The following is a 15,625-nucleotide window of genomic DNA, read 5'->3' as shown; positions in this document are numbered from 1 at the left end:
TTTAACCGGCATGAAGCGGTGCTCTCTGTGTTCCCGCGAATCTCGACAAACCAGGCAGATCAGCTTCTTGTCAGTTTCACAAAACAGCTTCAGTTCTTCCTGATGTTCCTCGCAGTGAAGTTTACTTTCCTTCTCTGTCCGATTCAGGCTCAGTGTTCGAGCTTTCTCAGCCAGTCTCGCCAAGGCCCGACTCACCCCGAGGGTGCGGTCTGTAAACACCTCTCTACATTCCGGGCAGGAGTTTCTCCCCTCCCTGTCCCAACTCTGTGTGATACAGGAGCGGCAGAAGTTGTGTCCACACTCCAGTGACACCGGATCGGTGAAGAAATCCAGGCAGATGGGACAAACTACCTCCTCGGACCAACTCTCGACCTGTTCTTTCGAAGCCATTTTTTAACTCTGCCATTTCCTGGTTCAAAACGCATGTCCACTGCGCACGCCGCCGTCTAGAGGAATTAATGTAAATCTGACGCAAATGTTCAACGTGAAGATGCAGAAACAAGGAACTGCAGATGCAGGTTTACAAAAAAAAGTACAAAGTGCTGGAGTAAGTCTGTGGGTCAAGCAGCACATGGACAGCTGATGTTTCGGGTCGGGTCCCTTCTTCAGATTGATTGTAGGGGGTGGGAGATGGAATAACGATGGGAGGAAGGGGGCAGGACAAAGCCTGGCTGGCAATAGGTTGACACAGTTGAGGGGGGAGAGGGAGGACACAGGTTTGTAGTGAGAGGTGCAAGATTTAATCGGGAACCTGAAGAACAACATTTTCACACAGAAGGTCGTGGGTGTCTGGAACAAGCTGCCAGAGGGGTACGTGAGGCTGGACAACATCGTGGAGTGGAGTTGAAGCCCCGTTTCCTGAATAAAGAGGATACCTCCGAATCATCCCTCCTCCTCTTGCTCCACCTCACCCCTCCTCTCTCTCTCCTCCTCTCCCAAATCCTCCTCCTCGCCCACTCCCTCTCGTCCTCCCCCTCTCCTCCTCTCTCTTTCACCCTCCTCTCCCTCTCCCTGCACCTCCTCCTCACCCCTCCTCTTCCTCTCCTTCACCTCTCCTCCTCCTCTTCCACTCCGTCACCTCTCCTCCTCCTCCCCTCTTCCTCTCCACCTCTCCCTCACCCCCTCCTTCCCCTCAACCCTCCTCTCCCTCGTCTCCTCCTCTCTTCCTCACCCCTCCATTTCTCTCTCCTCCTCACCCCTCCATTTCTCTCTCCTCCTCTCCCTCACCCCTCCATTCTCTCTCCTCCTCTCCCTCACCCCTCCATTTCTCTCTCCTCCTCTCCCTCACCCCTCCATTTCTCTCTCCTCCTCTCCCTCACCCCTCCATTTCTCTCTCCTCCGCCACTCCGGGCCTCCATGGCCGCATCACTCCGCAGCCGCCGCCGCTCCTTGTGGAGCCGCTGCCGGTCGGGGTCGGGGCCGCCGCTGCAGGCCCGGCGGAGAGGGAGGGGGATGAGGGGGAGAGAGTGGAGGAGGGGGGTGAGGAGCCGCGGCAACAGCGGGTCTCGGGTTGCCGCCGCCATCAGCGCCATGGGGTCTTGCTTCCATAATACCTGTTGCCATCAAAGCTGAAGTGAACAGTAATCAGTCGGTATGTGTAGGAAGGAACTGCAGATGCTGGTTTAAACCGAAGACAGACACAAAGTGCTGGAGTAACTCAGCGGGACAAACAGCATCTCTGGAGAGAAGGAATGGGTGACGTTTCGTGCCAAGACCCATCTTCAAACGGTCAGAATCGACCCGTGTGTTGGAAGGAACTGCAGATGCTGGTTTAAACCGAAGATTGAGTCTGAAGAAGGGTCTCGGCCCGAAACGTCACCAATTCCTTCTCTCCAGAGATGCTGCCGGTCCCGCTGAGTTACTCCAGCTTTTGTGTCTATCTTCAGCAATCAGCCGGTGACAAGCTTTGAGTTTAAAGTCTGAAGATGTTAGAGGGGATAATTGAGGTGTAAGTGAGGAGAGAATCAGGCTGGCAGGTGGCATCACAGATCCTCATTACACAATAATCAGAAAAAAAAGATAAGGTTTGAACAAGAGTTAGTTTAAAAGCATTACATTCTCCAAGTAAGCTTTAGTAAGTTTTAGATATAGGTTTCAAAGGTCTTTTATTGTCACGTGTACCAATTAAGGTACAGTGATATGCGAATTACCATAAAGCCAGACGAAAATAAAAGCAACAAGACACAGAATTGCACAAAAGTATTTCTGTTGCTTTGACGGACGTGGTTAACGCGTTGAAATGAACGGATCGACAGCTCTGATTTCACTTGCTGTTTATTTCTCTCTTCCCATATTTACATTCCCCCTGGTTTTATTTCCGCGCTCACCCGCGTTCTGTAGCTTTGCCATTTTGTACGTAATTATATTTTCAAGAAACACATCCACAAGTTCCACGGCATGATTTGCCACAGAATACAGAAAGAACATTGCAGTAGTCTTGTCGTGGTTCAATCTGAGCCACAGACCACTTTTCCAATGCACATTATAAGCAGATGCCAATGTGCTAAATGTCGCAACACTCCCTGCACACTAAGGGCAATTAACCAACAAACCCGCATGTCTTTTGGAGGTGGGAGAAACCCGGAGCAATCGACAATAGAAAATAGGTGCAGGAGAAGGCCATTCGGCCCTTCGAGCCAGCACCGCCATTCAATGTGATCATGGCTGATCATTCTCAATCTATACCCCGTTCCTGCCTTCTCCCCATACACCCTGACTCCGCTATCCTTAAGAGCTCTATCTAGCTCTCTCTTCAATGCATTCAGAGAATTAGCCTCCAATGCCTTCTGAGGCAGAGAATTCCACAGATTCACAACTCTCTGACTGAAAAAGCTTTTCCTCATCTCAGTTCTAAATGGCCTACCCCTTATTCTTAAACTGTGGCTCCTTGTTCTGGACTTCCCCCAACATTGGGAACATGTTTCCTGCCTCTAACGTGTCCAACCCCTTAACAATCTGATACGTTTCGATAAGATCCCCTCTCATCCTTCTAACCTGCAGGAAACCCACGTGGTCACAGGGAAAACGTGCAAACTCCGAACAGACTGCAACAGAGGTCATGTTTGAACTCTGGCCCAATGAGGCAAAGGCTCTGCCTGCAGCTCCACAGCACCTCAGAAATATTAACCCTTCCCTTTCCAGACACTGTATACTGCCCAACCTGCTGAATGCCGACAACATTTTCTGTTTTTTTGTTGGCTGTTTATGGTCAGACTCACATTCCAATCACCCAATCAACAGGAAAAACGAAAAAAAAACACGCAGATGCTGAAAATCCAAATGGAAACACCATTCATCATCAGTATTAGATCTGAAATGTCAGGTCTGTTTCACCTTGCAAATGCGGCCTGACCTGCTGAGTATTTGGGACAGAGGGGGTAAGTGAGGCTGGACAATAACGTGGCGGCGGGCTTTAGGACCCGGGGGGACCCGGAGCTGTGGAGCCGCCGCCGCGGCTGCTGCTGAACCCGCGGTCAATGAGCGGGGCGGGGCACGGCTGAGGGGAGGCGGAGCTCAGCCCCGTCAATCACAGCCCTGACCACAAAGTGGATGTCATTTGCAATCAGCTGCGGGTAAATTTTATTCCCTTAAACTCAACACATCAGTGTTTCCCATCGTGAATTGTTCATTAGATTAGGCTGCACAATAACATTACTTCTACAGCAAACACTGTTATTTTATTTAACAGTCTCATGTGCAAACTTGAATTCAACTCAATGATTCAATTATACTCTGTTGTCACATGTACCTCGGGACGGTGAAATGCTTTGCTTTTGCATGCAATCCGGTAAAATACAGACCTCACCTGGGCGGTACAGAGAGAGTTGCCACGTTTCATAGGCTGCACAATAACATTACTTCACCTGCAAACACTGTAATGAAGAAGGGATCACAAAATGCTGGAATAACTCATTTTGTGATACCTTCGATTAGTATCAGCATCTGCAGTTATTTTTCTGAAATGAAGAAGGGTCTCGATCCGAAATGTCACCCATTCCTTCTCTCCAGAGATGCTGCCTGTCCCGCTGAGTTACTCCAGCATTTTTTGTCTGTCTTCGGTTTAAACCAGCATCGGCAGTTCCTTCCTACACACTATCATTTTATTTAACAGTCTCATGTGCAAACTTGAATTCAACTCAATGATTCAATTATACTCTATTGTCACAGGTACCGAGGGACGGTGAAATGCTTTGCTTTTGCATGCAATCCGGTAAAATACAGACCTCACCCGGGCGGTGCAGAAAGAGTGGCCACGTTTCTGGCGCCGACAAAGTTGCGAGAAGTTCATGGAACAGTCTGTATTTCCCCGCAGCGGCGAACCAGGCCCCGCCGCACGAGGCAGCAGGCGCCCCGGCGCCGGGACCCCCTTCGTTCTCGGCTGCCCCCCGCCGGGTTGCTCTCGGGATGGAATGATTCACGGCTATTTTCCCGATTGCGGTGGGGATGGAGGAATGCAGCGGGTTATTCAGATATGGAGGCAGATTGGAGCAGGAGGATATTGAGGTTAGCAGTAATTTGAGGTTGTTAAAGAGGAGGTAGAGGTGTGTGGTGGGGTCGTCATGATCACAGTGAAAGGGGGCAGACACGAGGGGCCAGATGACCTGCTCCTGTGTTGTTTGAGTGGAGGGTGAGACAAAGGGAAGGGTGGGTTTGTTAGTCAATTGGAGTGGGTGCAAAAGGGTTTACAACAACTTCATCAGGTCTGTAGGGCTGGGTTATTAGGTGAAGTTGGACAGTCATCAGGTCATAATGTCCTAAGTGAAAGTATTAGAATTAGGCCATTCGGCCCATCATGTTTACTCCACCATTCAATCATGGCTGATCTTTCTCTCCCTCCTAACCTCTTTCTTCTGCCTTCTCCCCATAAACTCTGACATCCATGCTAATCAAGAATCCAGCTTTCTCTGCCTTAAAAATATCCACCGACTTGGCCTCCACAGCCTTCTGTGGCAATGAATTCCACAAATTCTCCGCCCTCTGATTAAAAGCATTTCCCCTCATCTCCTTCCTAACAGAACATCCTTTAATTCTGAGGCTATGACCTCTAGTCCTAGACTCTCTCACTAATGGAAACATCCTCTCCAAGTCCATTCTATCCAAGCCTTTCACTATTCTGTATTTTTCGATGAGGTCCCCTCTCAATCTTCTGAACTCTATTGAGTACAGGCCCAATGATGACAAACGCTCATCGTAGGTTAATCTACTCATTCCTGGAACAGACTATTCAGACTGGGACGTTTTTTCTTGGGAGCCTGTCAGAGAGACATTGTAGATGTGTATAAGATGCACAGATAAGGTGATTCGCCACAATACTTTACCCAAGGTCGGAGAGTCTAACCCTCGAGCGCATCAGTTTAAGGTGAGAGTGGAAACAATAAAAAGGACCAGAGGAGCAGGTTTTTCAGTCAGTGGGTAGTGTAGATGTGGAACGATCTGACAGAGGAAGTGGTCGAGGCAGGTACAATTACAACAGTTCACAGAGAATTGGGTAGATACGTGGATAAGAAAGACTTGGAAGGATATGAGCCAGACTCAGGCAAGTGGGGCTAGCTTGGTTGGGCAACGTGGTTGGCATGGACGAGTCGAGTCAAAGGGCCTGTTGCTGTGCTACAAAGCTCTTTTGTTGTATTTTGTATATTATTTTGTTACATTGTAACTGCTGTAATCATTATTAGCAATTTAAAATTAACAGCGTAGGCATGCTTTATACTTTAGTACATTGCAACTGCCTGTAACCTTGTTACATTTGGATGAAAGATAATGGTGGCGAGATAAGGAAAGACATAGGCCTTGGGGTGATGGATGGATGTGAGGGATGGACTAGCAGGGAAATAAGGGAGGCAAAGTATGAAGGATGTGAGCATTGAGATCAGGATATATTACTGAATGGGATTTAATGGTGGCGGGACAGACGGGTGACTGCAAAGAAATGAATGACTGAAGAAAGGAGTATGGGTATGAGGTAATGTAAAGAAGATAAGGTTTGGAATAATCCTATAAACATAGACTGCCCGATGTACTAAGGGGGCAGTCAGGTGGTTGGCTTCCTGATTGTTCCAGCCGTTGTTTGCAAATAAAGGCTTTAAACTTCTCGAAGAATTCTCCGTGTCGCCTGTCTTAATTTCGGGGATCAGGGAACCACAACAAAATTGGCGCAGCGAGCAGGGTCGGAAAGAGGCCCGTTCGATAACGGACGACAAGCTAAAGGCGCTTCCAAGACCTCCAGGGGCTCCCCGGTTCAACAGGTAAAGGGTGGCCACCCGCAAAAAAGGTAGGCGGGTTTCCACTTTATTTGGACTAACAGCCTGTTGAAAACGGGGGACCTCTGGTGACACAGGAGCGCCCAGGCGGTCCAAGGGCCTCTCCGATCCAACAGAACCTATCGCGAAATTATTCTAAAACGGAGACCCGGAGGATTGGTCGAGAAGGCTGCGCAGTGGGGTAAGTGGATAATAGTTGAGTAAGATCTTGTACGTGATGTGAATAAGACCTCGTGGATACCGCCCTAAGAGGATAGGGAACTGTATAGACAAGGCGTCCTGTGGATAGCGCTCTAGTCAACTAGGGATCTGCACGGGTAATATAAGACGTCCTGTGGATACCACTCTGGGTGGCTACGGGTCTGTACAGGCAGGATAAGACATCCTGTGGATACCGCTCTAGTTAACTAGGGATCTACACGGGTAAGATAAGACGTCCTGTGGATACCACTGTGGTTAGCTAGGGGTCTGTACGGGCAGGATCAGATGATCTGTGGATACCGCCCTAAGTGAGTAGGGATCTGTACGGGCAGAATAAGAATTGGAATAATTGGATAACATAAAAATTGCAAAATATTAAATGAATATAGTAGAACTGTAGAAGATAGAATAGCATAATAGGTAGTATAGTGACCATAGAGACAGAACGGAGTGAGAACAAGGACTGCATTTAAACTGACTGACCAAGTGCACTAAAATAAGACGAGTACAATGAATAAAATAACTGCAATTGAACTATTAAGTAAGAAATTCCCCGTATCCAAAGGGGATATTAAAAAACACTCTGGAAAATGGGAAAAAAGTACGAAATGGCCCAAGAAAGACGTTTGATATAAATATGTGTGATGAAATGGAAGTGTTAATTAAGAACAATAAGCCTAAGGATAAATCAGAAACCCGAGTAATGATAAAGGAAAAAGACCTAGACGTGCTTAAATTGTTTAGAATAGGAGAAAGGCTGAGGAAAGCATACCAGGAAAAGAATACCACCCCAAACAAGGGTGAAAAACCCGAAAAACAGCATGAAAGTCAGGAGCTTCAGGAGAAAAAAATCAACTCTGTACCCCAGCCTAAGAGACCCTGGGTATCCCCCTCCCTATTCCGGCCAGTGTCCTTTGCTGAAGGGAATCGTGGAGATAGAGGGAGAAGTCACAACTTGGAATGATGAGCAAGACATAAAGGAATATAGACAGAGAAGGGGGCAGCGAGAAAAGGAAAGGATGAAGCAAGAAGCACGGGAACTAGAAGCAGACATCAGAAGGCTGCAGGACCTCAGGGACAGAAAGATTTATGAGACCCGTCAGGCAGTAAATGAGGGGTATGAGGGAGACAGCAACATAGAATCGCAGGCGAGTAATCAGCAGGCATCAGAGAGAAGGCAAAACCTTGAGAATGAAGCAGAATTAGAAAGTGATGGGGAAAGAACAAGGGAGTGTAGAAGGGAAATAGAGGCATCCATGAAGCGCTTAGAGATAGAGATAAGGGAGTTGGAAAAAACTAGAGGGAGAAAGAAAGGAAAGCCAGCTGTACGCCCAGGAAGGAATGAGGTGGGAAAGCATACAGGTAGAACCACAACAGGGGATGGCAAGCGGGAGACAGGAACTGAGGGGTGGAATGATGCCATTACTTTTGAAAAAGGCAGGACAAACCCAGTATATCCCTTGGGTGACCCGAGACCGAGAAGGGCTGAAAAATGCCCTGCCCAACATATATGACGGGGCAGGAAAATGGATAAGAGCCTTTGAGGAGGAAACTACAGGACGGTTATTGGCTATGGGAGATTTGAAGGGATTACTGGTGAATGTAATAGGAACCACAAATCTAGTAGAACTATTTGAAATGGCTGGGGTAAAAAACGCAAATGACCCGATGATTGATGGCCAGTCATTTAACATAGTCAGACGGAGGGTATGGCAGACCCTCAGAGACTGTTACCCGCTCAAGGTGGACCAAAGACATTGAGGGGAGACCCGCTGGGGGACACGGAGAACCCAGCAGCTTATCTGGAGGAGCAACTGAAAAAGTGGAGACTTGAAACCGAACAACAAATAGACGGTAGTGAGTTAATGACCACTTTGTTTCGGACTGCTGTTGTGGATGCCACGCCCCCTCCGGTTAAGTCCAGACTGAAGGAAGTGGTGGGATTGACAACCATGCCCCACTCCCAGTTCAGGGACCACCTGGTTCATGCAGTTGACAAATATCGTATGGATAGACAAAGACAGGTGGACCAGCATGAAGAGGTGCAGAGAAAAGTGATGCAAATGCAACTAGAAGAACTGAAAAAGAAAGAACGTGAAAAAGGAAAGAAAATGCTGGCAGTAACAACAGACCCGGCTGAAACAGCAGAAATGAACAATGCATTGTGGGTCCTATGACAGTGCCAGGCAGAGGCCAGAGAATCCCATGCCAATAACAAATGTCTTTGGGGGAACGTTTCCTCAAATGCCCTATCAGGGACAAAATAAATCAGGAAATCAGCCCCGACAGGACTGGGGCCCCCAAGGGGGGACACAAGGGAGGGGACGAGGAAGGCCAGTAAGTAGACTGATAGTTGATAAAACAGGTTGGGGATGTAATCAGGTAGGGCACCTGAGGAGGGACTGCCCACACTGTCCGTGGCCCGGTCCATACCAACATGAACCCACAGGGGATGAGCAGTGTTTTAACCCAGGCTCGGCCCCAACGGGCCTGACTGGAGGCCCAACTGGACTCATGAACCCCTATGCTAGATATTAGGGGTGCCCAGAGAACCCGGATGGAAAGGGACTTTACCCAATGATAACGCGAGAGGCAGAAGAAGAACCCATGGTTTAGGTAATTTTGGGAGGACGGTTAACACCTATGATGATAGACACTGGAGCCACATATACTTGTGTGCAGCTGCAGTATGCCTCCCACCTTCCCATGTCAGGGAAATTTGTTAAAACTGTAGGGTTCCCGGGAAAAACACAGTTAACACGATGCACAACCCCCATAAGTTTGAAAATAAGCAATAGAGAAATAGTATTACCGATATGTTAATAACACCTATACGTCATATACCTGTGCCTGTAGGACCATTTAGACACTTGGTGATCGACTCTGTGGACATGCTGAAAACGGTAAGAGGGAAAAGATACATGCTGGTAGTAATTGATAGATTTAGCAGGTGGGTGGAGGCGGTACCATCTAAAGACTTGGGTGCAGGAACTGTAGTCAAGTTTCTGACTAACGAGGTCATCCCACGATTCGGCATACCGACCAAAATCAGCTCCGACAATGGAGGGACTTTTATCCAAAAAACAGTCAAGTTGGAGTTGCAAGCCCTAAGAGTGAAACAAAGATTTGGGTGCGTGTACCACCCTCAATCTCAGGGCATGGTAGAAAGGGTTAATGGAACATTGAAGGCCAAGCTGAATAAGATTTGTGCAACCACAAAGTTAAACTGGACCGATGCCCTGCCACTGGCATTAATGAGCTGTCACATGCAAACTAATCGAATAACTCATTTAACACCACATGAGATGCTCACTGGCAGACCCATGCCAATGCCCAAATGGAGAGGTCCTTACAAGGGACCAAGCTTGGAACAATTAGAGGTGGAACTTAAACAGTACATGCAACAGTTAACTATGATACACAAGTCTATTTATACACAGGAAAAGCAAAGAGAACCAGAGGCGGACTAGGAAGAAGGACTTATTAAACCCGGAGATCAGGTCTATGTGCGAGCCTTTCGACGAAGGTGGAATGAGCCAAGAAGGGAAGGCCCGTTCATGGTAACTAAAGCCTCACCGACTACTGTCCAGGTAGAAGGCCGGTCTACATGGTACCACCTCAATCATTGTACAAGGACTGTCCCACAGGCACAACCTGTGAATAACCTCGAGGTAAGCGAACGAGAGAACGAAAATGCAGGAGAAGAGGTAAGCGAGCGTGAGAACGAAAACGCAGGGGAAGGACCAAGCGTTGCCCAGCTCATAAAGGAAGTCTTGGGAGACATTAGTGATTCTGAGGTTGTTGAAGATGAGGTCGTGGGCGCCGGTCCTCCTCGCGACAATGTGGGCGGAGGCGACAGGGGGGAGGCCACTATTGCCCCTTCCAACTCAGACCTGGAAGTCATCGACTGTGCAGGTTTGGACTTGGCTGAACCAGGCAGGTCCTAACGTTGCCCTGCTAGGGTTAGGGGAGCAGGTGCGGGATCGAAGGGACATTAGGAATAGGTATGGCTATGACTCGGTTACGTGGCTCATGGCGGCCACTAATGATTGGTATAAGTGGGCGCAATACACGGCACAAACTTTGAAGCTAACACAATGCGTCATATGCGCCAAAGCCAGGGAACCATTACTGGCTATACCAGATCCTCATAACTATACGCATTGTACAGAATTTTTGCAAGACATAAAACACTGGTCAGTTATGTCTTGCTGCCCAATACAGTGTCTAAATTCAGCAGGATCAACACAAGTAACGCTCTCAGCAGAGCACTGTGCATTATGGAATTTCACACAGGTAAGAAAACCCTACCCCAAGCCACCACAAGGGATTAAGATCAAAAGTACGGAGCAATATGAGTGCTATTATGCAGTGAATGGCATGCATCCAGTAGGGAAATTCCCAGGTAAATGTACATGGATCTGGAGATGCAATCAGCAAGATCCGCATCAGTCAGCCCGAGACTGGCCACTGAAGGTTGGTGATACTTTACTGCCAAATTGTAGGGCTATCTTGATGGCAGATGTAGCCAAAGCGGACAGATTTTGGATGTGCGGAGGCAGCCCCAGAAATACACTTCCACTTAACTGGACTGGGCTATGTGCTGGAGTAATGTTAGCTCCACTCCCTCTCATTCTCTTCCTCTCCCTGCACCTCCACCTCCTTCCCCTCTTCTTCTCCACCTCTCCCTCATCCCCCTCCTTCCCGTCACCCCTCCTCTCCCTCGCCTCTTCCTCTCCCTCGCCTCCTCCTCTCCCTCACCCCTCCATTTCTCTCTCCTCCTCCACTCCGGGCCTCCATGGCCGCCTCTCTCCGCAGCCGCCGCCGCTCCTTGTGGAGCCGCTGCCGGGCGGGGTCGGGGTCGGGGCCGCCGCTGCAGGCCCGGCGGAGAGGGAGGGGGATGAGGAGGAGAGGGTGGAGGAGGGGGATGAGGAGCCGCGGCAACAGCGGGTCTCGGGTTGCCGCCGCCATCAGCGCCATGGGGTCTTGCTTCCACAATACCGGTTGCCATCAAAGCTGAAGTGAACAGTAATCAGTCGGTATGTGTAGGAAGGAACTGCAGATGCTGGTTTAAACCGAAGATTGAGTCTGAAGGGTCTCGACCCGAAACGTCACCCATTCCTTCTCTCCAGAGATGCTGCCTTTCCCGCTGAGTTACTCCAGCCTTTTGTGTCTATCTTCAGCAAGCAGTCGGTGACAAGCTCTTTTTGAAGTCTGAAGATGTCAGAGGGGATGATTGAGGTTTCAGTGAGGAGAGAATCAGGCTGGCAGACAGCATCCTGATTTAGCAGTAAATAACTCACTTAGACCAGAGATTTCAGGAGTAAATGTTCAGTGTACCAAAGTACAACTAGTATATGATTGTCAGCTTGTGCTAGAATTCCGTCCATCCAGCAGTTCAGCAACCGTGGATCCGGCCTCTCTGGCCACTCTACGGAGCCTGGGACTGCTACGTCGGCTGGTACCGGCGGCCGACAAAGCTGCGGAGCCTCCTCCCAGCTCGAGCCGCTGTGGGAGGAGACGGAGGCGGTGCGACATGAGGCAGAAGTGCGGCACTCGGGGAGGGCTAACAGCGAAGCTAAAGGAGAACCCCCCTGCAGAACGCCCCTTCCATCTATTTTGCTCGCTCACGTCCGCCCCTTGGAGAATAAACTGGACTATCTGAAGTTGGGTTTAATAACCAAACGGGAGATGAGAGACTGCTGCGCCCTGATCTTGACAGAGACGTGGTTAAACTCCTCCGTTCCCAACGTCGCTATCAGCGTGGAGGGCGAACAACATTCCGGTCGGACAGGAGCTGCGATCTCAGTGGTAAATCCCTGGGCGGTGGTGTGTGCATTTACACTAATAACAGCTGGTGTAATAATGCCACAGTGGTCTCAAGTCATTGAGTTTTTGACAATAAAACGTAGACCCTTCTATCTGCCCAGGGAATTTACTATCATAACCATCACAGCCGTGTACATCCCCCCAGTGCAAACACTAAGGAGGCCCTGAATGTCCTTTATCGCTCCATCAGTGACCTGCAAACTACACCTCCCGACGGTATTTTTATTGTTGCTGGGGACTTTAACCAGGCCAACATGAAGACAATTCTCCCTCATTACCACCAGCATGTGGACTTTGCAACCAGGGGAGTGAACACACTAGGCCTAGCCTATACAAACATCAAGAAGGCATTCAAGGCAGTCCCCCGCCCCCACCTTGGCTCTTCAGACCATCTCTCTGTGATGCTAATTCCTGCATACAGGCCCCTGCTCACCAGAGAAAACCCCACTGTGAAGCAGGTTAGGGTCTGGCCAGAGGGAGCTATGTCAGCATTACAGGACTGCTTTGAGTGCACTGACTGGGACATGTTCAAGAAGGCTGCGACTGACAATCTACACACCAGCCTGGAGGAGTACGCTGCGTGTGTGTCTGCGTACATGGACAAGTGCATAGAGGATGTCTGTGTCACCGAGATCATCACTATACGGGCCAACCAGAAGCCCTGGATGACCAGCGAGGCACGTGCAATGCTGAGAGCACGAAATGCGGCATTTAAATCCGGCGACATGGTGGCACTCAGATCAGCAAGAGCCAGCCTGAACCGAGTCATCAGGCGAGCAAAGCGTGCCCATGATCAGGAAACCCAGTGTCTCTTTCATGACCCCATGAACACCAGGCCCATGTGGCAGGGAATCCAAACCACCACAGGCGATAAGACTGCTCCACCGCCCTGTGAAGGCAGCACAAACTTTCTCAATGAACTCAATAAATATTTTGGACGGTTTGAGTCACTCAACAACACACCTGCGAGGAAAGCTATTCCTCACCATGATGACAAGGCACTCAGTCTCGACACAGCAGATGTCCGGAGGACCCTAAGAAGAGTCAGCACACGGAAGGCGGCAGGCCCTGATAACATACCAGGCCGGGTGCTCAGGGAATGTGCTGATCAGCTGGCACATGTCCTCACTCACATCTTCAACACCTCGCTGAACCACGCTATTGTCCCATCGTGCTTCAAGACTGCTACCATCATACCAGTGCCAAACAAAATCCACCATCACTTGTCTCAATGATTACCGCCCTGTAGCACTCACTCCCATAATGATGAAGTGCTTCGAGAGGCTGGTCAAGGACCATATCATCTCCAGACTCCCCCCTCCACACTTACCGGCCAAACCGCTCCACAGAGGACTCCATATCCTCTGCACACCACCTGAGCCTGGAACATCTGGAGGAGAACACATATGTGTGAATGCTGTTCTTGGGCTTCAGTTCAGCATTCAACACGATCATCCCTCAGCACTTGGTTAACAAATTGGGTCCACTGGGCCTTAGCACCCCCTTGTGTAACTGGCTACTGGACTTCCTCACTGACAGACCCCAGTCTGTGCGGGTTGGAAACAACATCTCCAACATCATCTCTCTGAGCACCGGGTCCCCTCAGGGCTGTGTCCTGAGTCCACTGCTGTTTACCCCGATGACCCACGACTGTTGTGCCAGGTTCAGTACAAACCACATCATGAAGTTTGCGGATGATACAACAGTGCTGGGCCTTATCCGGGACGACAATGAACTGGCTTACAGGGAGGAGGTGAAACAACTGGTGGACTGGTGCAACATGAGTAATCTGGTCCTGAATGTCGCAAAAACAAAGGAGATCATCGTTGACTTCAGGAGAAAACAGTGCAGGCACACACCACTCCACATCAGGGACACCGCGGTGGAGGTAGTCAGTAGCACTAAGTTCCTGGGGGTGCAGATCACAGACAGCCTGACCTGGTCCCTAAACACTGCAGCTCTAGTCAAGAGAGCCCAGCAGCGTTTGCACTTTCTACCCCGGATGAGAAGAGCACACCTCCCCCATCCCATCCTCACCACGTTCTACAGGGGCACCATAGAGAGCATACTGACCAACTGCATCTCTGTCTGGTCTGGGGACTGCAAAGCCTCAGACTGGAAGTCCGTGCAGAGAGTGGTGAGGACGGCTGAGAAAATCATCGGGTCTTGACTTCCTTCCATCCAGGACATTGCACACAAACGCTGCTTGTCCAAGGCCAACAACATTGTTAAAGACCCCACCCATCTCCATCACGTACTGTTCACCCTGCTGCCCTCTGGTCAAAGGTACTGCAGCATACGGAGCAGAACAGCCAGGTTCTGCAATAGCTTCTTCCCCCCGAGCCATCAGACTCTTGAATTCACAATGGTCCACCGCCATTATTTTATATGCGAGTCACTTATTTATTTATTTTTCTTTAATACATTTTTATTATTTTGTATTACATTGAAGCCAGTTGCAACGGAATTTCGTTCAAATATGCACTCGTCTGTATAGTTTTGAATTAAAGTAAAGTTTTATTCATTCATTCATTCATTCATTCATTCATCACAGATCCTCATTACACGATAATCAGAAACAAAGATAAGGTCTGAACAAGAGCTAGTTTAAAAGCATTAAATTCTCCAAGTAAGCTTTAGTAAGTTTTAGAGATATAGGTTTCAAAGGGTTTTTTGTTGTTGTCACGTGTGCCAATTAAGGTACAGTGATATGCGAATTACCATAAAGCCAGACGAAAATAAAAGCAACAAGACACAGAATTACAAAAAAAGTGTTTCTGTTCCTTTGACGGACGCAGTTAATTCGTTGAATCGACAGCTCTGATTCCACTTGCTGTTTATTTCTCTCTTCCCACATTTACATTCCCCCTGGTTTTATTTCCGCGCTCACTGGGGTTTTTTTTACGACGCGGAATTTGGGGATTAAATGGGAGCCGTTCAGCGCCGACCTGTTGTCCACCGGGTTTCAGCCCCACAGCCCCTGAGCCCCGCTCCTGACGCCGGTCCCGGGACCCGACCCTTTTACACACCCGAAGCGGAACCGGAGCAGATCCTCAGCCAGTGGTCTTCATCCCAAGTCTCGAAGAAAGGATAAAGTTTCTCCGTGAATTTATTCCCAGTGAAGGTGTGGAGATGGGACTTGGTGTCCGCGTCGTAAAATGAAACTGTCCCGGACTCATAACTGAGATAAACTCCCACCCTCCCGGGGATGGGACGGGCGGGGAGACGGGATGGAGGGGAGGTGAATGCATCAAACCCGCCACCCCACCGCCCGATGCTCCAGACTCCAGTCTCCGGGATCGGTGTGACACGTCTCTTCCTCTCCACAGACTCTG

The 15,625-nt window shown here is 49.3% G+C and overlaps 1 protein-coding gene across 1 annotated transcript in view; it reads right to left on the bottom strand.

Annotated features, from left to right (window-relative positions):
- The window catches only part of LOC144602702 (zinc-binding protein A33-like), a 93,469-nt gene that overhangs the window by 66,261 nt on the left and 11,583 nt on the right, over positions 1-15,625 (bottom strand). The gene's annotated exons all lie outside the window — the stretch shown is intronic.

The sequence above is a fragment of the Rhinoraja longicauda genome, chromosome 19 (assembly GCF_053455715.1).
Source record: "Rhinoraja longicauda isolate Sanriku21f chromosome 19, sRhiLon1.1, whole genome shotgun sequence".
Classification (NCBI taxonomy): Eukaryota; Metazoa; Chordata; class Chondrichthyes; order Rajiformes; family Arhynchobatidae; genus Rhinoraja; species Rhinoraja longicauda.
The sequence above is the reverse complement of the archived record's forward strand: the minus strand, read 5'-3'. Positions and strand labels throughout refer to the sequence as shown.